Source organism: Hippocampus guttulatus, chromosome 7 (assembly GCF_054856545.1).
Source record: "Hippocampus guttulatus isolate MCC_2025c chromosome 7, RoL_Hgut_1.0, whole genome shotgun sequence".
Lineage (NCBI taxonomy): Eukaryota > Metazoa > Chordata > Actinopteri > Syngnathiformes > Syngnathidae > Hippocampus > Hippocampus guttulatus.
This window is the reverse complement of record NC_141267.1, coordinates 148,200-171,358: the sequence shown is the minus strand read 5'-3', so window position 1 is coordinate 171,358 and position 23,159 is coordinate 148,200.

Here is a 23,159-nt window from a genome sequence, read left to right as displayed (position 1 = left end):
CAATTTGAGTTTTTATTGCTATAAATGCATTTTCAGACCGAGCTGAGCGCGCTTTCTGACTTTGAATGTATCTTCATAGGAATGAGTTGTGTAGTCAAATTAATTGTCATTTAGGCTTCAGGAGGACATACTGAACTAAATACATGTTGAAGTGTGTGCATAAGTCCTTTGGTTTAGGAGTGACACTCAATTTGAGTTTAATTGCTTTAAATGCATTTTCAGGCCGAGCTGAGCACTTTTCCTGAGTTTGAATGTATCTTCATAGGAATGAGTTATGTAGTCAAATGAATGCCCATTTGGGCTTCAGGAGGACATACTGAACTAAATACATGTTGAAGTGTGTGCATAAGTCCTTTGGTTTAGGCGTGACACTCAATTTGAGTTTTTATTGCTTTAAATGCATTTTCAGCCCGAGCTGAGCGCGTTTTGTGAGTTTGAATGTATCTTCATAGTAATGAGTTGTGTGGTCAAATTAATGCTCATATAGGCTTCAGGAGGTCATCCTGAACATAATACATGTTCAAGTGCGTGCATAAGTCCTTTGGTTTAGGCGTGACACTCAATTTGAGTTTTTATTGCGAAATGCATTTTCAGGCTGAGCTGAGCACGTTTTCCTTGTTTGAATGTATCTTCATAGGAATGAGGTGTGTGGTCAAATTAATGCTCATTTAGGCTTCAGGAGGTCATCCTGAACAAAATACATGTTGAAGTGTGTGCATAAGTGCTTTGGTTTAGGCATGACACTCAATTTGAGTTTTTATTGCTTTAAATGCATCTTCAGCCCGAGCTGAGCAAGTTTTGTGAGTTTGAATGTATCTTCATAGGAATGAGTTGTGTGATCAAAATAATGCTCATTTAGCCTTCAGGAGGACATCCTGAATTAAGTACATGTTGAAGTGTGTGCATAAGTCCTTTGGTTTAGGTGTGACACTCAATTTGAGTTTTTATTGCCTTAAATGCATTTTCAGCCCGAGCTGAGCACGCTTTCTAACTTTGAATGTATCTTCATAGGAATGAGTTGTGTAGTCAAATTAATGCTCATTTAGGCTTCAGGAGGCCATCCTGAACAAAATACATGTTGAAGTGTGTGCATGAGTCCTTTGGTTTAGGCGTGACACTCAATTTGAGTTTTTATTGCTTTAAATGCATTTTCAGCCCGAGCTGAGCACGTTTTGTGAGTTTGAATGTATCTTCATAGGAATGAGTTGTGTGGTCAAATTACTGCTCATTTAGGCTTCAGGAGGTCATCCTGAACAAAATACATGTTGAAGTTTTTGCATAAGTCTTTTGGTTTAGGCGTGACACTCAATTTGAGTGTTTATTGCTTTAAATGCATTTTCAGCCTGGGCTGAGCACGTTTTGTGAGTTTGAATGTATCTTCATAGGAATTAGTTGTGTGGTCAAATTATTGCTCATTTAGGCTTCAGGAGGTCATCCTGAACAAAATACATATTGAAGTGTGTGCATAAGTCTTTTGGTTTAGGCGTGACACTCAATTTGAGTGTTTATTGCTTTAAATATATTTTCAGCCTGAGCTGAGCACGTTTTGTGAGTTTGAATGTATCTTCATAGGAATGAGTTGTGTGGTCATATTAATGCTCATTAAGGCTTCAGGAGGTCATCCTGAACAAAATACATGTTGAAGTGTGTGCATAAGTCCTTTGGTTTAGGCGTGACACTCAATTTGAGTTTTTATTGCTTTAAATGCATTTTCAGCCCATGCTGAGCACGTTTTATGAGTTTGCATGTATCTTCATAGGAATGAGTTGTGTGATCAAAAAATTGCTCATTTAGGCTTCAGGAGGACATCCTGAACTAAGTACATGTTAAAGTGTGTGCATAAGTCCTTTGGTTTAGGTGTGACACTCAATTTGAGTTTTTTTTGCTTTAAATGCATTTTCTGCCCGAGCTGAGCACGTTTTTTGAGTTTGAATGTATCTTCATAGGAATGAGTTGTGTGGTCAAATTACTGCTCATTTAGGCTTCAGGAGGACATCCTGAACTAAATACATATTGAAGTGTGTGCAGAAGTCCTTTGGTTTAGTTGTGACACTCAATTTGAGTTTTTATTGCTTTAAATGCATTTTCAGGCCGAGCTGAGCACGTTTTCTGAGTTTGAATGTATCTTCATAGGAATGAGTTGTGTGGTCAAATTACTGCTCATTTAGGCTTCAGGAGGACATCCTGAACTAAATACATGTTGAAGTGTGTGCATACGTCCTTTGGTTTAGGCGTGACACTCAATTTGAGTTTTTATTGCTTTAAATGCATTTTCAGCCCGAGCTGAGCACGTTTTGTGAGTTTGAATGTATCTTCATAGGAATGAGTTGTGTAGTCAAATTAATTGTCATTTAGGCTTCAGGAGGACATACTAAACTAAATACATGTTGAAGTGTGTGCATAAGTCCTTTGGTTTAGGCGTGACACTCAATTTGAGTTTTTATTGCTTTAAATGCATTTTCAGCCCGAGCTGAGCACGTTTTGTGAGTTTGAATGTATCTTCATAGGAATGAGTTGTGTGGTCAAATTAATGCTCATTTAGGCTTCAGGATGTCATCCTGAACTAAATACATGTTGAAGTGTGTGCATCAGTCCTTTGGTTTAGGCGTGACACTCAATTTGAGTTTTTATTGCTTTAAATGCATTTTCAGCCCGAGCTGAGCACGTTTTGTGAGTTTGAATGTATCTTCATAGGAATGAGTTATGTAGTCAAATGAATGCCCATTTGGGCTTCAGGAGGACATCCTCAACTAAATACATGTTGACGTGTGTGCATAAGTCCTTTGGTTTAGGCGTGACACTCAATTTGAGTTTTTATTGCTTTAAATGCATTTTCAGCCCGAGCTGAGCACGTTTTGTGAGTTTGAATGTATCTTCATAGGAATGAGTTGTGTGATCAAATTTATGCTCATTTAGGCTTCAGGAGGACATCCTTAACAAAATACATGTTGAAGTGTGTGCATAAGTCCTTTGGTTTAGGCGTGACACTCAATTTGAGTTTTTATTGCTTTAAATGCATTTTCAGCCCGAGCTGAGCACGTTTTGTGAGTTTGAATGTATCTTCATAGGAATGAGTTGTGTGGTCAAATTAATGCTCATTTAGGCTTCAGGATGTCATCCTGAACTAAATACATGTTGAAGTGTGTGCATCAGTCCTTTGGTTTAGGCGTGACACTCAATTTGAGTTTTTATTGCTTTAAATGCATTTTCAGCCCGAGCTGAGCACGTTTTGTGAGTTTGAATGTATCTTCATTGGAATGAGTTGTGTGGTCAAATTAATGCTCATTTAGCTTTCAGGTGGTCATCCTGAACAAAATACATGTTGAAGTGTGTGCATAAGTCCTTTGGTTTAGGCGTGACACTCAATTTGAGTTTTTATTGCTTTAAATGCATTTTCAGCCCGAGCTGAGCGCGCTCTCTGACTTTGAATGTATCTTCATAGGAATGAGTTGTGTAGTCAAATTAATGCTCATTTAGGCGTCAGTTGGTCATCCTGAACAAAATACATGTTGAAGTGTGTGCATAAGTCCTTTGGTTTAGGCGTGACACTCAATTTGAGTTTTTATTGCTTTAAATGCATTTTCAGCCAGAGCTGAGCACGTTTTGTGAGTTTGAATGTATCTTCAAAGGAATGAGTTGTGTGGTCAAATTACTGCTCATTTAGGCTTCAGGAGGACATCCTAAACTAAATACATGTTGAAGTGTGTGCATAAGTCCTTTGGTTTAGGTGTGACACTCAATTTGAGTTTTTATTGCTTTAAATGCATTTTCAGCCCGAGCCGAGCGCGCTTTCTGACTTTGAATGTATCTTCATAGGAATGAGTTGTGTAGTCAAATTAATGCTCATTTAGGCTTCAGGAGGCCATCCTGAACAAAATACATGTTGAAGTGTGTGCATCCATCCTTTGGTTTACGCGTGACACTCAATTTGAGTTTTTATTGCTTTAAATGCATTTTTTGCCGAGCTGAGCACGTTTTTTGAGTTTGAATGTATCTTCATAGGAATGAGTTGTGTAGTCAAATTACTGCTCATTTAGGCTTCAGGAGGACATCCTGAACTAAATACATGTTGAAGTGTGTGCAAAAGTCATTTGGTTTGGGCGTGACACTCAATTTGAGATATTATTGCTTTAAATGCATTTTCAGGCCGAGTGGAACAAGTTTTCAAAATATGTCTTGAATCATGTTATGGTCTATGTTGCCCTCTACTGACCAAAGTCCGTTATTGTCTCCGAGGATCAAAATAATGCTCATTTAGGCTTCAGGAGGCCATCTTGAACAAAATACATGTTGAAGTGTTAGCATAAGTCCTTTGGTTTAGGTGTGACACTCAATTTGAGTTTTTATTGCTTTAAATGACTTTTCAGCTCGAGCTGAGCCCGTTTTGTGAGTTTGAATGTATCTTCATAGGAATGAGTTGTGTCGTCAAATTATTGCTCATTTAGGCTTCAGGAGGTAATCCTGAAAAAAATACATGTTGAAGTGTGTGCATAAGCTCTTTGGTTTAGGCGTGACACTCAATTTGAGTTTTTATTGCGAAATGCATTTTCAGCCCGAGCTGAGCGAGCTTTCTAACTTTGAATGTATCTTCATAGGAATGAGTTGTGTAGTCAAATTAATGCTCATTTAGGCTTCAGGAGGCCATTGTGAACAAAATACATGTTGAAGTGTGTGCATAAGTCCTTTGGTTTAGGTGTGACACTCAAATTGAGTTTTTATTGCTTTAAATAAATTTTCAGCCCGAGCTGAGCACGTTTTGTGAGTTTGAATGTGTCTTCATAGGAATGAGTTGTGTGGTCAAATTACTGCTCATTTAGGCTTCATCAGGACATCCTGAACTAAATACATGTTGAAGTGTGTGCATAAGTCCTTTGGTTTAGGCGTGACACTGAATTTGAGTTTTTATTGCTTTAAATGCATTTTCAGCCCGAGCTGAGCGCGCTTTCTGACATTGAATGTATCTTCATAGGAATGAGTTGTGTGATCAAATTAATGCTCATTTAGGCTTCAGGAGGTCATCCTGAACAAAATACATGTTGAAGTCTGTGCATAAGTCCTTTGGTTTAGGCGTGACACTCAATTTGATTTTTCATTGCTTTAAATGCATTTTCAGCCCGAGCTGAGCACGTTTTGTGAGTTTGAATGTATCTTCATAGGAATGAGTTGTGTGGTCAAATTAATGCTCATTTAGGCTTCAGGAGGTCATCCTGAACAAAATACATGTTGAAGTGTGTGCATAAGTCTTTTGGTTTAGGCGTGACACTCAATTTGAGTTTTTATTGCTTTAAATGCATTTTCAGCCCGAGCTGAGCACGTTTTCTGACTTTGAATGTATCTTCATAGGAATGAGTTGTGTGGTCAAATTAATGCTCATATAGGCTTCAGGAGGTCATCCTGAACAAAATTTATGTTGAAGTGTGTGCATAAGTCCTTTGGTTTAGGTGTGACACTCAATTTGAGTTTTTATTGCTTTAAATGCATTTTCAGCCCGAGCTGGGCGCGCTTTCTGACTTTGAATATATCTTCATAGGAATGAGTTGTGTAGTCAAATTAATGCTCATTTAGGCTTCAGGAGGCCATCCTGAACAAAATACATGTTGAAGTGTGTGCATCAGTCCTTTGGTTTAGGCGTGACACTCAATTTGAGTTTTTATTGCTTTAAATGACTTTTCAGCTCGAGCTGAGCCCGTTTTGTGAGTTTGAATGTATCTTCATAGGAATGAGTTGTGTCGTCAAATTATTGCTCATTTAGGCTTCAGGAGGTAATCCTGAAAAAAATACATGTTGAAGTGTGTGCATAAGCTCTTTGGTTTAGGCGTGACACTCAATTTGAGTTTTTATTGCGAAATGCATTTTCAGCCCGAGCTGAGCGAGCTTTCTAACTTTGAATGTATCTTCATAGGAATGAGTTGTGTAGTCAAATTAATGCTCATTTAGGCTTCAGGAGGCCATTGTGAACAAAATACATGTTGAAGTGTGTGCATAAGTCCTTTGGTTTAGGTGTGACACTCAAATTGAGTTTTTATTGCTTTAAATAAATTTTCAGCCCGAGCTGAGCACGTTTTGTGAGTTTGAATGTGTCTTCATAGGAATGAGTTGTGTGGTCAAATTACTGCTCATTTAGGCTTCATCAGGACATCCTGAACTAAATACATGTTGAAGTGTGTGCATAAGTCCTTTGGTTTAGGCGTGACACTGAATTTGAGTTTTTATTGCTTTAAATGCATTTTCAGCCCGAGCTGAGCGCGCTTTCTGACATTGAATGTATCTTCATAGGAATGAGTTGTGTGATCAAATTAATGCTCATTTAGGCTTCAGGAGGTCATCCTGAACAAAATACATGTTGAAGTCTGTGCATAAGTCCTTTGGTTTAGGCGTGACACTCAATTTGATTTTTCATTGCTTTAAATGCATTTTCAGCCCGAGCTGAGCACGTTTTGTGAGTTTGAATGTATCTTCATAGGAATGAGTTGTGTGGTCAAATTAATGCTCATTTAGGCTTCAGGAGGTCATCCTGAACAAAATACATGTTGAAGTGTGTGCATAAGTCTTTTGGTTTAGGCGTGACACTCAATTTGAGTTTTTATTGCTTTAAATGCATTTTCAGCCCGAGCTGAGCACGTTTTCTGACTTTGAATGTATCTTCATAGGAATGAGTTGTGTGGTCAAATTAATGCTCATTTAGGCTTCAGGAGGACATCCTGAATTAAATACATGTTCAAGTGTGTGCATAAGTCCTTTGGTTTAGGCGTGACACTCAATTTGAGTTTTTATTGCTTTAAATGCATTTTCAGCCCGAGCTGAGCACGTTTTGTGAGTTTGAATGTATCTTCATAGGAATGAGTTGTGTGGTCAAATTAATGCTCATATAGGCTTCAGGAGGTCATCCTGAACAAAATTTATGTTGAAGTGTGTGCATAAGTCCTTTGGTTTAGGTGTGACACTCAATTTGAGTTTTTATTGCTTTAAATGCATTTTCAGCCCGAGCTGGGCGCGCTTTCTGACTTTGAATATATCTTCATAGGAATGAGTTGTGTAGTCAAATTACTGCTCATTTAGGCTTCAGGAGGCCATCCTGAACAAAATACATGTTGAAGTGTGTGCATCAGTCCTTTGGTTTAGGCGTGACACTCAATTTGAGTTTTTATTGCTTTCAATGCATTTTTTGCCAAGCTGAGCACGTTTTTTGAGTTTGAATGTATCTTCATAGGAATGAGTTGTGTAGTCAAATTACTGCTCATTTAGGCTTCAGGAGGACATCCTGAACTAAATACATGTTGAAGTGTGTGCAAAAGTCCTTTGGTTTGGGCGTGACACTCAATTTGAGTTTTTATTGCTTTAAATGCATTTTCAGCCCGAGCTGAGCGCGCTTTCTGACTTTGAATGTATCTTCATAGGAATGAGTTGTGTGGTCAAATTAATTTTCATATAGGCTTCAGGAGGTCATCCTGAACAAAAAACATGTTGAAGTGTGTGCATAAGTCCTTTGGTTTAGGCGTGACACTCAATTTGAGTTTTTATTGCTTTAAATGCATTTTCAGCCCGAGCTGAGCGAGCTTTCTGACTTTGAATGTATATTCATAGGAATGAGTTGTGTAGTCAAATTAATGCTCATTTAGGCTTCAGGAGGACATCCTGAACAAAATACATGTTGAGGTGTGTGCATAAGTCCTTTGGTTTAGGTGTGACACTCAATTTGAGTTTTTATTGCTTTAAATGCATTTTCAGCCCGAGCTGAGCGCGCTTTCTGACTTTGAATGTATCTTCATAGGAATGAGTTGTGTAGTCAAATTAATGCTCATTTAGGCTTCAGGAGGACATCCTGAACAAAATACATGTTGAAGTGTGTGCATCCATCCTTTGGTTTACGCGTGACACTCAATTTGAGTTTTTATTGCTTTAAATGCATTTTTTGCCGAGCTGAGCACGTTTTTTGAGTTTGAATGTATCTTCATAGGAATGAGTTGTGTAGTCAAATTACTGCTCATTTAGGCTTCAGGAGGACATCCTGAACTAAATACATGTTGAAGTGTGTGCAAAAGTCATTTGGTTTGGGCGTGACACTCAATTTGAGATATTATTGCTTTAAATGCATTTTCAGGCCGAGTGGAACAAGTTTTCAAAATATGTCTTGAATCATGTTATGGTCTATGTTGCCCTCTACTGACCAAAGTCCGTTATTGTCTCCGAGGATCAAAATAATGCTTATTTAGGCTTCAGGAGGCCATCTTGAACAAAATACATGTTGAAGTGTGTGCATAAGTCCTTTGGTTTAGGTGTGACACTCAATTTGAGTTTTTATTGCTTTAAATGACTTTTCAGCTCGAGCTGAGCCCGTTTTGTGAGTTTGAATGTATCTTCATAGGAATGAGTTGTGTCGTCAAATTATTGCTCATTTAGGCTTCAGGAGGTAATCCTGAAAAAAATACATGTTGAAGTGTGTGCATAAGCTCTTTGGTTTAGGCGTGACACTCAATTTGAGTTTTTATTGCGAAATGCATTTTCAGCCCGAGCTGAGCGAGCTTTCTAACTTTGAATGTATCTTCATAGGAATGAGTTGTGTAGTCAAATTAATGCTCATTTAGGCTTCAGGAGGCCATTGTGAACAAAATACATGTTGAAGTGTGTGCATAAGTCCTTTGGTTTAGGTGTGACACTCAAATTGAGTTTTTATTGCTTTAAAGAAATTTTCAGCCCGAGCTGAGCACGTTTTGTGAATTTGAATGTGTCTTCATAGGAATGAGTTGTGTGGTCAAATTACTGCTCATTTAGGCTTCATCAGGACATCCTGAACTAAATACATGTTGAAGTGTGTGCATAAGTCCTTTGGTTTAGGCGTGACACTGAATTTGAGTTTTTATTGCTTTAAATGCATTTTCAGCCCGAGCTGAGCGCGCTTTCTGACATTGAATGTATCTTCATAGGAATGAGTTGTGTGATCAAATTAATGCTCATTTAGGCTTCAGGAGGTCATCCTGAACAAAATACATGTTGAAGTCTGTGCATAAGTCCTTTGGTTTAGGCGTGACACTCAATTTGATTTTTCATTGCTTTAAATGCATTTTCAGCCCGAGCTGAGCACGTTTTGTGAGTTTGAATGTATCTTCATAGGAATGAGTTGTGTGATCAAATTAATGCTCATTTAGGCTTCAGGAGGACATCCTGAACTAAGTACATGTTGAAGTGTGTGCATAAGTCCTTTGGTTTAGGCGTGTCACTCAATTTGAGTTTTTATTGCTTTAAATGCATTTTCAGCCCGAGCCGAGCGCGCTTTCTGACTTTGAATGTATCTTCATAGGAATGAGTTATGGTCAAATGAATGCTCATTTAGGCTTCAGGAGGACATCCTGAACAAAATACATGTTGAAGTATGTTCATAAGTCCTTTGGTTTAGGCGTGACACTCAATTTGAGTTTTTATTGCTTTAAATGCATTTTCAGCCCGAGCTGAGCACGTTTTGTGAGTTTGAATGTATCTTCATAGGAATGAGTTGTGTGGTCAAATTACTGCTCATTTAGGCTTCAGGAGGACATCCTGAACTAAATACATGTTGAGGTGTGTGCATAAGTCCTTTGGTTTAGGTGTGACACTCAATTTGAGTTTTTATTGCTTTAAATGCATTTTCAGCCCGAGCTGAGCGCGCTTTCTGACTTTGAATGTATCTTCATAGGAATGAGTTGTGTAGTCAAATTAATGCTCATTTAGGCTTCAGGAGGACATCCTGAACAAAATACATGTTGAAGTGTGTGCATCCGTCCTTTGGTTTACGCGTGACACTCAATTTGAGTTTTTATTGCTTTAAATGCATTTTTTGCCAAGCTGAGCACGTTTTTTGAGTTTGAATGTATCTTCATAGGAATGAGTTGTGTAGTCAAATTACTGCTCATTTAGGCTTCAGGAGGACATCCTGAACTAAATACATGTTGAAGTGTGTGCAAAAGTCATTTGGTTTGGGCGTGACACTCAATTTGAGATATTATTGCTTTAAATGCATTTTCAGGCCGAGTGGAACAAGTTTTCAAAATATGTCTTGAATCATGTTATGGTCTATGTTGCCCTCTACTGACCAAAGTCCGTTATTGTCTCCGAGGATAAAAATATTGCTCATTTAGGCTTCAGGAGGCCATCTTGAACAAAATACATGTTGAAGTGTGTGCATAAGTCCTTTGGTTTAGGTGTGACACTCAATTTGAGTTTTTATTGCTTTAAATGACTTTTCAGCTCGAGCTGAGCCCGTTTTGTGAGTTTGAATGTATCTTCATAGGAATGAGTTGTGTCGTCAAATTATTGCTCATTTAGGCTTCAGGAGGTAATCCTGAAAAAAATACATGTTGAAGTGTGTGCATAAGCTCTTTGGTTTAGGCGTGACACTCAATTTGAGTTTTTATTGCGAAATGCATTTTCAGCCCGAGCTGAGCGAGCTTTCTAACTTTGAATGTATCTTCATAGGAATGAGTTGTGTAGTCAAATTAATGCTCATTTAGGCTTCAGGAGGCCATTGTGAACAAAATACATGTTGAAGTGTGTGCATAAGTCCTTTGGTTTAGGTGTGACACTCAAATTGAGTTTTTATTGCTTTAAATAAATTTTCAGCCCGAGCTGAGCGCGTTTTGTGAGTTTGAATGTGTCTTCATAGAAATGAGTTGTGTGGTCAAATTACTGCTCATTTAGGCTTCATCAGGACATCCTGAACTAAATACATGTTGAAGTGTGTGCATAAGTCCTTTGGTTTAGGCGTGACACTGAATTTGAGTTTTTATTGCTTTAAATGCATTTTCAGCCCGAGCTGAGCGCGCTTTCTGACATTGAATGTATCTTCATAGGAATGAGTTGTGTGATCAAATTAATGCTCATTTAGGCTTCAGGAGGTCATCCTGAACAAAATACATGTTGAAGTCTGTGCATAAGTCCTTTGGTTTAGGCGTGACACTCAATTAGATTTTTCATTGCTTTAAATGCATTTTCAGCCCGAGCTGAGCACGTTTTGTGAGTTTGAATGTATCTTCATAGGAATGAGTTGTGTGGTCAAATTAATGCTCATTTAGGCTTCAGGAGGTCATCCTGAACAAAATACATGTTGAAGTGTGTGCATAAGTCTTTTGGTTTAGGCGTGACACTCAATTTGAGTTTTTATTGCTTTAAATGCATTTTCAGCCCGAGCTGAGCACGTTTTCTGACTTTGAATGTATCTTCATAGGAATGAGTTGTGTGGTCAAATTAATGCTCATTTAGGCTTCAGGAGGACATCCTGAATTAAATACATGTTCAAGTGTGTGCATAAGTCCTTTGGTTTAGGCGTGACACTCAATTTGAGTTTTTATTGCTTTAAATGCATTTTCAGCCCGAGCTGAGCACGTTTTGTGAGTTTGAATGTATCTTCATAGGAATGAGTTGTGTGGTCAAATTAATGCTCATATAGGCTTCAGGAGGTCATCCTGAACAAAATTTATGTTGAAGTGTGTGCATAAGTCCTTTGGTTTAGGTGTGACACTCAATTTGAGTTTTTATTGCTTTAAATGCATTTTCAGCCCGAGCTGGGCGCGCTTTCTGACTTTGAATATATCTTCATAGGAATGAGTTGTGTAGTCAAATTAATGCTCATTTAGGCTTCAGGAGGCCATCCTGAACAAAATACATGTTGAAGTGTGTGCATCAGTCCTTTGGTTTAGGCGTGACACTCAATTTGAGTTTTTATTGCTTTCAATGCATTTTTTGCCAAGCTGAGCACGTTTTTTGAGTTTGAATGTATCTTCATAGGAATGAGTTGTGTAGTCAAATTACTGCTCATTTAGGCTTCAGGAGGACATCCTGAACTAAATACATGTTGAAGTGTGTGCAAAAGTCCTTTGGTTTGGGCGTGACACTCAATTTGAGTTTTTATTGCTTTAAATGCATTTTCAGCCCGAGCTGAGCGCGCTTTTTTTACTTTGAATGTATCTTCATAGGAATGAGTTGTGTGGTCAAATTAATTTTCATATAGGCTTCAGGAGGTCATCCTGAACAAAATACATGTTGAAGTGTGTGCATAAGTCCTTTGGTTTAGGCGTGACACTCAATTTGAGTTTTTATTGCTTTAAATGCATTTTCAGCCCGAGCTGAGCGAGCTTTCTGACTTTGAATGTATATTCATAGGAATGAGTTGTGTAGTCAAATTAATGCTCATTTAGGCTTCAGGAGGACATCCTGAACAAAATACATGTTGAAGTGTGTGCATAAGTCCTTTGGTTTAGGTGTGACACTCAATTTGAGTTTTTATTGCTTTAAATGCATTTTCAGCCCGAGCTGAGCACGTTTTGTGAGTTTGAATGTATCTTCATAGGAATGAGTTGTGTGGTCAAATTACTGCTCATTTAGGCTTCAGGAGGACATCCTGAACTAAATACATGTTGAGGTGTGTGCATAAGTCCTGTGGTTTAGGTGTGACACTCAATTTGAGTTTTTATTGCTTTAAATGCATTTTCAGCCCGAGCTGAGCGCGCTTTCTGACTTTGAATGTATCTTCATAGGAATGAGTTGTGTAGTCAAATTAATGCTCATTTAGGCTTCAGGAGGACATCCTGAACAAAATACATGTTGAAGTGTGTGCATCCGTCCTTTGGTTTACGCGTGACACTCAATTTGAGTTTTTATTGCTTTAAATGCATTTTTTGCCGAGCTGAGCACGTTTTTTGAGTTTGAATGTATCTTCATAGGAATGAGTTGTGTAGTCAAATTACTGCTCATTTAGGCTTCAGGAGGACATCCTGAACTAAATACATGTTGAAGTGTGTGCAAAAGTCATTTGGTTTGGGCGTGACACTCAATTTGAGATATTATTGCTTTAAATGCATTTTCAGGCCGAGTGGAACAAGTTTTCAAAATATGTCTTGAATCATGTTATGGTCTATGTTGCCCTCTACTGACCAAAGTCCGTTATTGTCTCCGAGGATCAAAATAATGCTCATTTAGGCTTCAGGAGGCCATCTTGAACAAAATACATGTTGAAGTGTGTGCATAAGTCCTTTGGTTTAGGTGTGACACTCAATTTGAGTTTTTATTGCTTTAAATGACTTTTCAGCTCGAGCTGAGCCCGTTTTGTGAGTTTGAATGTATCTTCATAGGAATGAGTTGTGTCGTCAAATTATTGCTCATTTAGGCTTCAGGAGGTAATCCTGAAAAAAATACATGTTGAAGTGTGTGCATAAGCTCTTTGGTTTAGGCGTGACACTCAATTTGAGTTTTTATTGCGAAATGCATTTTCAGCCCGAGCTGAGCGAGCTTTCTAACTTTGAATGTATCTTCATAGGAATGAGTTGTGTAGTCAAATTAATGCTCATTTAGGCTTCAGGAGGCCATTGTGAACAAAATACATGTTGAAGTGTGTGCATAAGTCCTTTGGTTTAGGTGTGACACTCATATTGAGTTTTTATTGCTTTAAAGAAATTTTCAGCCCGAGCTGAGCACGTTTTGTGAATTTGAATGTGTCTTCATAGGAATGAGTTGTGTGGTCAAATTACTGCTCATTTAGGCTTCATCAGGACATCCTGAACTAAATACATGTTGAAGTGTGTGCATAAGTCCTTTGGTTTAGGCGTGACACTGAATTTGAGTTTTTATTGCTTTAAATGCATTTTCAGCCCGAGCTGAGCGCGCTTTCTGACATTGAATGTATCTTCATAGGAATGAGTTGTGTGATCAAATTAATGCTCATTTAGGCTTCAGGAGGTCATCCTGAACAAAATACATGTTGAAGTCTGTGCATAAGTCCTTTGGTTTAGGCGTGACACTCAATTTGATTTTTCATTGCTTTAAATGCATTTTCAGCCCGAGCTGAGCACGTTTTGTGAGTTTGAATGTATCTTCATAGGAATGAGTTGTGTGATCAAATTAATGCTCATTTAGGCTTCAGGAGGACATCCTGAACTAAGTACATGTTGAAGTGTGTGCATAAGTCCTTTGGTTTAGGCGTGTCACTCAATTTGAGTTTTTATTGCTTTAAATGCATTTTCAGCCCGAGCTGAGCGCGCTTTCTGACTTTGAATGTATCTTCATAGGAATGAGTTGTGTAGTCAAATTAATGCTAATTTAGGCTTCAGGAGGCCACCCTGAACAAAATACATGTTGAAGTGTGTGCATAAGTCCTTTGGTTTAGGTGTGACACTCAATTTGAGTTTTTATTGCTTTAAATGCATTTTCAGCCCGAGCTGAGCACGTTTTCTGAGTTTGAATGTATCTTCATAGGAATGAGTTGTGTGGTCAAATTAATGCTCATTTAGGCTTCAGGAGGCCACCCTGAACAAAATACATGTTGAAGTGTGTGCATAAGTCCTTTGGTTTAGGCGTGACACTCAATTTGAGTTTTTATTGCTTTAAATGCATTTTCAGCCCGAGCTGAGCACGTTTTCTGACTTTGAATGTATCTTCATAGGAATGAGTTGTGTGGTCAAATTAATGCTCATTTAGGCTTCAGGAGGACATCCTGAATTAAATACATGTTCAAGTGTGTGCATAAGTCCTTTGGTTTAGGCGTGACACTCAATTTGAGTTTTTATTGCTTTAAATGCATTTTCAGCCCGAGCTGAGCACGTTTTGTGAGTTTGAATGTATCTTCATAGGAATGAGTTGTGTGGTCAAATTAATGCTCATATAGGCTTCAGGAGGTCATCCTGAACAAAATTTATGTTGAAGTGTGTGCATAAGTCCTTTGGTTTAGGTGTGACACTCAATTTGAGTTTTTATTGCTTTAAATGCATTTTCAGCCCGAGCTGGGCGCGCTTTCTGACTTTGAATATATCTTCATAGGAATGAGTTGTGTAGTCAAATTAATGCTCATTTAGGCTTCAGGAGGCCATCCTGAACAAAATACATGTTGAAGTGTGTGCATCAGTCCTTTGGTTTAGGCGTGACACTCAATTTGAGTTTTTATTGCTTTCAATGCATTTTTTGCCAAGCTGAGCACGTTTTTTGAGTTTGAATGTATCTTCATAGGAATGACTTGTGTAGTCAAATTACTGCTCATTTAGGCTTCAGGAGGACATCCTGAACTAAATACATGTTGAAGTGTGTGCAAAAGTCCTTTGGTTTGGGCGTGACACTCAATTTGAGTTTTTATTGCTTTAAATGCATTTTCAGCCCGAGCTGAGCGCGCTTTCTGACTTTGAATGTATATTCATAGGAATGAGTTGTGTAGTCAAATTAATGCTCATTTAGGCTTCAGAAGGACATCCTGAACAAAATACATGTTGAAGTGTGTGCATCCGTCCTTTGGTTTACGCGTGACACTCAATTTGAGTTTTTATTGCTCTAAATGCATTTTTTGCCGAGCTGAGCACGTTTTTTGAATTTGAATGTATCTTCATAGGAATGAGTTGTGTAGTCAAATTACTGCTCATTTAGGCTTCAGGAGGACATCCTGAACTAAATACATGTTGAAGTGTGTGCAAAAGTCATTTGGTTTGGGCGTGACACTCAATTTGAGATATTATTGCTTTAAATGCATTTTCAGGCCGAGTGGAACAAGTTTTCAAAATATGTCTTGAATCATGTTATGGTCTATGTTGCCCTCTACTGACCAAAGTCCGTTATTGTCTCCGAGGATCAAAATAATGCTCATTTAGGCTTCAGGAGGCCATCTTGAACAAAATACATGTTGAAGTGTGTGCATAAGTCCTTTGGTTTAGGCGTGACACTCAATTTGAGTTTTTATTGCTTTAAATGACTTTTCAGCTCGAGCTGAGCCCGTTTTGTGAGTTTGAATGTATCTTCATAGAAATGAGTTGTGTCGTCAAATTATTGCTCATTTAGGCTTCAGGAGGTCATCCTGAAAAAAATACATGTTGAAGTGTGTGCATAAGCTCTTTGGTTTAGGCGTGACACTCAATTTGAGTTTTTATTGCTTTAAATGCATTTTCAGCCCGAGCTGAGCGCGCTTTCTGAGTTTGAATGTATCTTCATAGGAATGAGTTGTGTGGTCAAATTACTGCTCATTTAGTCTTCATCAGGACATCCTGAACTAAATACATGTTGAAGTGTGTGCATAAGTCCTTTGGTTTAGGCGTGACACTCAATTTGAGTTTTTATTGCTTTAAATGCATTTTCAGCCCGAGCTGAGCACGTTTTGTGAGTTTGAATGTATCTTCATAGGAATGAGTTGTGTGATCAAATTAATGCTCATTTAGGCTTCAGGAGGACATCCTGAACTAAGTACATGTTGAAGTGTGTGCATAAGTCCTTTGGTTTAGGCGTGACACTCAATTTGAGTTTTTATTGCTTTAAATGCATTTTCAGCCTGAGCTGAGCACGTTTTGTGATTTTGAATGTATCTTCATAGGAATAAGTTGTGTGGTCAAATAAATGCTCATTTAAGCTTCAGGTGGTCATCCTGAACAAAATACATGTTGAAGTGTGTGCATAAGTCCTTTGGTTTAGGCGTGTCACTCAATTTGAGTTTTTATTGCGTTAAATGCATTTTCAGCCCGAGCTGAGCGCGCTTTCTGACTTTGAATGTATCTTCATAGGAATGAGTTGTGTGGTCAAATTACTGCTCATTTAGGCTTCAGGAGGACATCCTGAACTAAATACATGTTGAAGTGTTTGCATAAGTCCTTTGGTTTAGGCGTGACATTCAAATTTGAGTTTTTATTGCTTTAAATGCATTTTCAGGCCGAGCTGAGCACGTTTTGTGATTTTGAATGTATCTTCATAGGAATGAGTTGTGTGGGCAAATTATAATAATAATATAATAATAATAATGCATTTTATTTAAAAGCGCCTTTCATGCCACCCAAGGACACTGTACAGACAATAAGAAAATACAATGTAAAAATTAGTAAACGAGATATTATATAAAAACAGGACATAAAATCATAAAATCATAAAAACATAGGAAATGGAAGAGCTATGTGTTGTAGGCAATCCTGAACAGGTGTGTTTTTAGACGGGACTTGAAAGTGGAAAGAGGTGTGCAGTTTTGGAGGTCCGGAGGTAGGTTGTTCCAGAGCTTTGGAGCAGCGTGACTGAAGGCTCTGGCTCCCATGGTGCTCAGTCGGGCAGGGGGCACTGACAGGCGGAGGGAGGACGAGGATCTGAGGGAGCGAGAGGGGATATGCACCTGGAGAAGGTCGGATAGGTAAGGAGGGGCCAGGTTGTGGATGGCCATATATGTATATAGAAGCAGTTTGTAATTGATGCGATGTTGAACAGGGAGCCAGTGAAGCTGTTGGAGAACGGGGGTGATGTGCTGCTGGGAAGATGTTTTTGTGATGATGCGAGCAGAGGCGTTTTGGACCAGCTGGATTTTATGAAGGGACTTTTGAGGTAGGCCGAAGAGGAGAGCGTTGCAGTAATCAAGGCGGGATGTGACAAGACTGTGGACAAGAATAGCAGTGGTGTGGGGGGTGAGGGAAGGGCGAAGTCTGGTAATATTGCGGAGGTGGAAATAAGCAGTGCGGGTGATGGTGTTGATATGCGAGTGGAAGGTGAGCATGCTATCCAGGATGACACCCAGACTCTTAACCTGGGGGGAGGGGGACACTAGGGAGCTGTCAATGTTGAAGGAAAAACTGTTTACTTTGGATAAAGTGGATTTGGTGCCAAGAAGGAGGACTTCAGTTTTATTAGTATTTAATTTAAGAAAGTTTGTTGTGAACCATGTTTTGAGTTCGGAGAGGCAAGAGGTGAGGGAGGGGGGTGGGAGTATGGAGTTTGGCTTGCAGGAGAGGTAGAGCTGGGTGTCATCAGCAAAGCAGTGAAAGTGGATATTAAATTTGCGGAGGATATGGCCAAGAGGCAGGAGGTAGATGATGAAGAGAAGGGGACCTAGGACAGATCCCTGTGGTACACCTGTGGTGACTGGGGAGGGCTTTGAGGTGAAGGATTTGAGCTGGACAAACTGAGTGCGGCCAGTGAGGTAGGAGTGGAACCAACTGAGGGGAGTGTGGGAGAGACCAATGGAGGAGAGTCTATTGAGGAGGATAGGGTGAGAGATTGTGTCAAAGGCAGCGCTCAAGTCTAAGAGGATGAGGATGGAGACTAAACCGGAATCAGATGCTATGAGGAGATCATTCACAATACGGATTAGGGCAGTCTCTGTGCTGTGGCGGGGGCGGAAACCGGACTGAAAGGGTTCATAGAGAGAGTGAAGGGACAGGTGGGAGTGGAGTTGAGCAGCAACAGTTTTTCCAAGGATTTTCGAGATAAATGGAAGGTTGGAGATGGGGCGGAGGTTATCAAAGTTGTTGGGGTCAGAGCCATGTTTTTTCAGTGTGGGGGTGATAGCAGCAGTTTTGAGGAGTGATGGGACAATACCAGAAGAGAGTGAGGAGTGGATAATAGCAGATATGAGAGGAAGCACAGAAGGAAGGCAGGATTTAACAAGGGATGAAGGGAGGGGATCAAGCTGGCAAGTGGTGGGCTTGGATTTGAGTATGAGGTTGGATAATTCAGCAGTCGTTGGTGGAACAAAACTGGAGAAGAGATGACAAGGAGAAGAAGGTTCAGATGGGGGGGGAGCAGGCAGGTTTTGATGGAGTTGGTGATGGATCTTAAGGATTTTGTGATTGAAGTGTTCCATTATGGAGTTGCAGGTTGCTGTGGAGTACAGGTGGAGGGGGAGAGAGTTTGGTGGCCGGAGGATTTTGTTCATGACGGAGAAGAGAGTTCTTGAATTTCCTTCGTTGGAGAGGATGAGGCCGGAGTAGTAGCTGGATTTGGTTTGTGCAATTTGGTCCTTGTATTTAGTGATATGGGTAGTGTACATGTCCTTATGGATGGTGAGACCGGTTTTCTTATAGAGTCGCTCAAGTTGGCGGTTTTTTGATTTCAATGATCTAAGAGCGGGTGTAAACCAGGGGGCAGATGTAGAGAATGAAGCAGTCCTGGTCTTCAGGGGGGCGAGAGAATTTAGAATATTTGTGAGGCAGGCATTGTAGTGAGCGGTGAGGTCATCCGGGTTTGAAAGGGCGTCTGGGGGCGGGGAACGGTCGATAATGGAGCAGAAGGTGTCAATGTTGATATTTATGGTATTACGAAAAGAAATGAGGCGGGAGGTTTTGATTGTAGAGAGACGGAGTACGATGTTAAAAGTGAGGAGGAAATGATCGGTTTCAGGAAAAACATCAGCAGTGGGCTTGGAGGGGGAGAAGCCAGAGCAGCAAACCAAGTCCAATGTGTGGCCTTTGATGTGGGTGGGGAAGTCAGTAAGACAGTGTATCGCGAGGCTCTCCAGGTAGGATGTGAAGTCTCTTGTGAGTGGCAGGTCGGGGTTGTCCATGTGAATATTAAAATCTCCCAGCAAAATTAAATTTGGCGAGAGAGTGGATAAGTGTGTGATTAAACTGGAAAATTCATTGATGAAATCGCTATGTGGCTTCGGGGGGCGATAAACTGTGGCAATGATGGTTGGCGTGGGTCCAGGGAGTTTAAACACCATGCATTCAAAAGAGCTTGATGCAGGAACGGAGACTGGTAAGACTTTCCACTTCTCGCGGTGGATTACCGCGAGGCCTCCTCCACGGCCGTTGCCACGGGGACGGCAGATGTAAACAAAGCCGGGAGGAGTGGAGTCATTCAGAGCAGCGAAGTCGTTTGTTTGTTGCCAGGTTTCTGTTAAAACGAGGAAGTCAAGTTTGCGTTCGGCGAGGACGTCTTGAATGAGGTGACCCTTGTTCGTAAGTGAGCGGATGTTCAGCAGTCCAAAGTTGACAGCGGAGGTGTCATGTTTGATGGCGGCAGTGCTGTTAGCCGACCTAGCCGGGCTACTGCATAGTAGTTGGTGTTGCGGCTCATTTAGGCTTCAGGAGGCCATCCTGAACAAAATACATGTTGAAGTGTGTGCATAAGTCCTTTGGTTTAGGTGTGACACTCAATTTGAGTTTTTATTGCTTTAAATGCATTTTCAGCCTGAGCTGAGCACGTTTTCTGAGTTTGAATGTATCTTCATAGGAATGAGTTGTGTGGTCAAATTAATGCTCAGTTAGGCTTCAGGAGGTCATCCTCAACAAAATTTATGTTGAAGTGTGTGCATAAGTCCTTTGGTTTAGGTGTGACACTCAATTTGAGTTTTTATTGCTTTAAATGCATTTTCAGCCCGAGCTGAGCGCGCTTTCTTACTTTGAATGTATCTTCATAGGAATGAGTTGTGTGGTCAAATTAATGCTCATTTAGGCTTCAGGAGGCCATCCTGAACAAAATACATGTTGAAGTGTGTGCATAAGTCCTTTGGTTTAGAGGTGACACTCAATTTGAGTTTTTATTGCTTTAAATGCATTTTCAGCCCGAGCTGAGCACGTTTTCTGAGTTTGAATGTATCTTCATAGGAATGAGTTGTGTGGTCAAATTAATGCTCATTTAGGCTTCAAGAGGACATCCTGAACTAAATACATGTTCAAGTGTGTGCATAAGTCCTTTGGTTTAGGCGTGACACTCAATTTGAGTTTTTTTTTGCTTTAAATGCATTTTCTGCCCGAGCTGAGCACGTTTTGTGAGTTTGAATGTATCTTTATAGGAATGAGTTGTGTGGTCAAATTAATGCTTATATAGGCTTCAGGAGGACATCCTGAACTAAGTACATGTTGAAGTGTGTGCATAAGTCCCTTGGTTTGGGCGTGACACTCAATTTGAGTTTTTATTGCTTTAAATGCATTTTCAGCCCGAGCTGAGCACGTTTTGTGAGTTTGAATGTATCTTCATAGAAATGAGTTGAGTGGTCAAATTAATGCTTATATAGGCTTCAGGAGGACATCCTGAACTAAGTACATGTTGAAGTGTGTGCATAAGTCCCTTGGTTTGGGCGTGACACTCAATTTGAGTTTTTATTGCTTTAAATGCATTTTCAGGTCGAGCTGAGCAAGTTTTTTGACTTTGAATGTATTTTCATAGGAATGAGTTGTGTAGTCAAATTAATGCTCATTTAGGCTTCAGGAGGACATCCTGAACTAAATACATGTTGAAGTGTGTGCATAAGTCCTTTAGGCGTGACACTCAATTTGAGTTTTTATTGCTTTAAATGCATTTTCAGGACGAGCTGAGCACGTTTTCTGAGTTTGAATGTATCTTCATAGGGATGAGTTGTGTGGTCAAATTAATGCTCATTGAGGCTTCAGGAGGCCATCCTGAACAAAATACATGTTGAAGTGTGTGCATAAGTCCTTTAGGCATGACACTCAATTTGAGTTTTTATTGCTTTAAATGCATTTTCAGCCCGAGCTGAGCACGTTTTTTGAGTTTGAATGTATCTTCATAGGAACGAGTTGTTTGGTCAAATTAATGCTTATTTAGGCTTCAGGAGGTCATCATGAACAAAATACATGTTGAAGTGTGTGCACAAGTCCTTTGGTTTAGGCGTGACACTCAATTTGAGTTTTTATTGCTTAAATGCATTTTCAGCCCGAGCTGAGCACGTTTTGTGAGTTTGAATGTATCTTCATAGGAATGAGTTGTGTGGTCAAATTAATGCTCATTTAAGCTTCAGGTGGTCATCCTGAACAAAATACATGTTGAAGTGTGTGCATAAGTCCTTTAGGCATGACACTCAATTTGAGTTTTTATTGCTTTAAATGCATTTTCAGCCCGAGCTGAGCACGTTTTTTGAGTTTGAATGTATCTTCATAGGAACGAGTTGTTTGGTCAAATTAATGCTTATTTAGGCTTCAGGAGGTCATCATGAACAAAATACATGTTGAAGTGTGTGCACAAGTCCTTTGGTTTAGGCGTGACACTCAATTTGAGTTTTTATTGCTTAAATGCATTTTCAGCCCGAGCTGAGCACGTTTTGTGAGTTTGAATGTATCTTCATAGGAATGAGTTGTGTGGTCAAATTAATGCTCATTTAAGCTTCAGGTGGTCATCCTGAACAAAATACATGTTGAAGTGTGTGCATAAGTCCTTTGGTTTAGGCGTGACACTCAATTTGAGTTTTTATTGCTTTAAATGCATTTTCAGCCCGAGTTGAGCACGTTTTGTGAGTTTGAATGTATCTTCATAGGAATGAGTTGTGTGGTCAAATTAATGCTCATTTAGGCTTCAGGATGTCATCCTGAACAAAATACATGTTGAAGTTTGTGCATAAGTCCTTTGGTTTAGGTGTGACACTCAATTTGAGTTTTTATTGCTTTAAATGCATTTTCAGTCCGAGCTGAGCGCCCCCTGACTTTGAATGTATCTTCATAGGAATGAGTTGTGTAGTCAAACTAATGCTCATTTAGGCTTCAGGAGGCAATCCTGAACTAAATACATGTTCAAGTGTGTGCATAAGTCCTTTGGTTTAGGCGTGACACTCAATTTGAGTTTTTTTTGCTTTAAATGCATTTTCTGCCCGAGCTGAGCACGTTTTTTGAGTTTGAATGTATCTTCATAGGAATGAGTTGTGTGGTCAAATTACTGCTCATTTAGGCTTTAGGAGGACATCCTGAACTAAATACATGTTGAAGTGTGTGCATAAATCCTTCGGTTTAGGCGTGACACTCAATTTGAGTTTTTATTGCTTTAAATGCATTTTCAGGCGGAGCTGAGCACGTTTTCTGACTTTGAAAGTATCTTCATAGGAATGAGTTGTGTAGTCAAATTAATGCTCATTTAGGCTTCAGGAGGACATCCTGAACTAAATACATGTTGAAGTGTGTGCATAAGTCCTTTAGGCGTGACACTCAATTTGAGTTTTTATTGCTTTAAATGCATTTTCGGGCCGAGCTGAGCTCGTTTTCTGAGTTTGAATGTATCTTAATAGGGATGAGTTGTGTGGTCAAATTAATGCTCATTGAGGCTTCATCAGGACATCCTGAACTAAATACATGTTGAAGTGTGTGCATAAGTCCTTTGGTTTAGGCGTGACACTGAATTTGAGTTTTTATTGCTTTAAATGCATTTTCAGCCCGAGCTGAGCGCGCTTTCTGACATTGAATGTATCTTCATAGGAATGAGTTGTGTGATCAAATTAATGCTCATTTAGGCTTCAGGAGGTCATCCTGAACAAAATACATGTTGAAGTCTGTGCATAAGTCCTTTGGTTTAGGCGTGACACTCAATTTGATTTTTCATTGCTTTAAATGCATTTTCAGCCCGAGCTGAGCACGTTTTGTGAGTTTGAATGTATCTTCATAGGAATGAGTTGTGTGATCAAATTAATGCTCATTTAGGCTTCAGGAGGACATCCTGAACTAAGTACATGTTGAAGTGTGTGCATA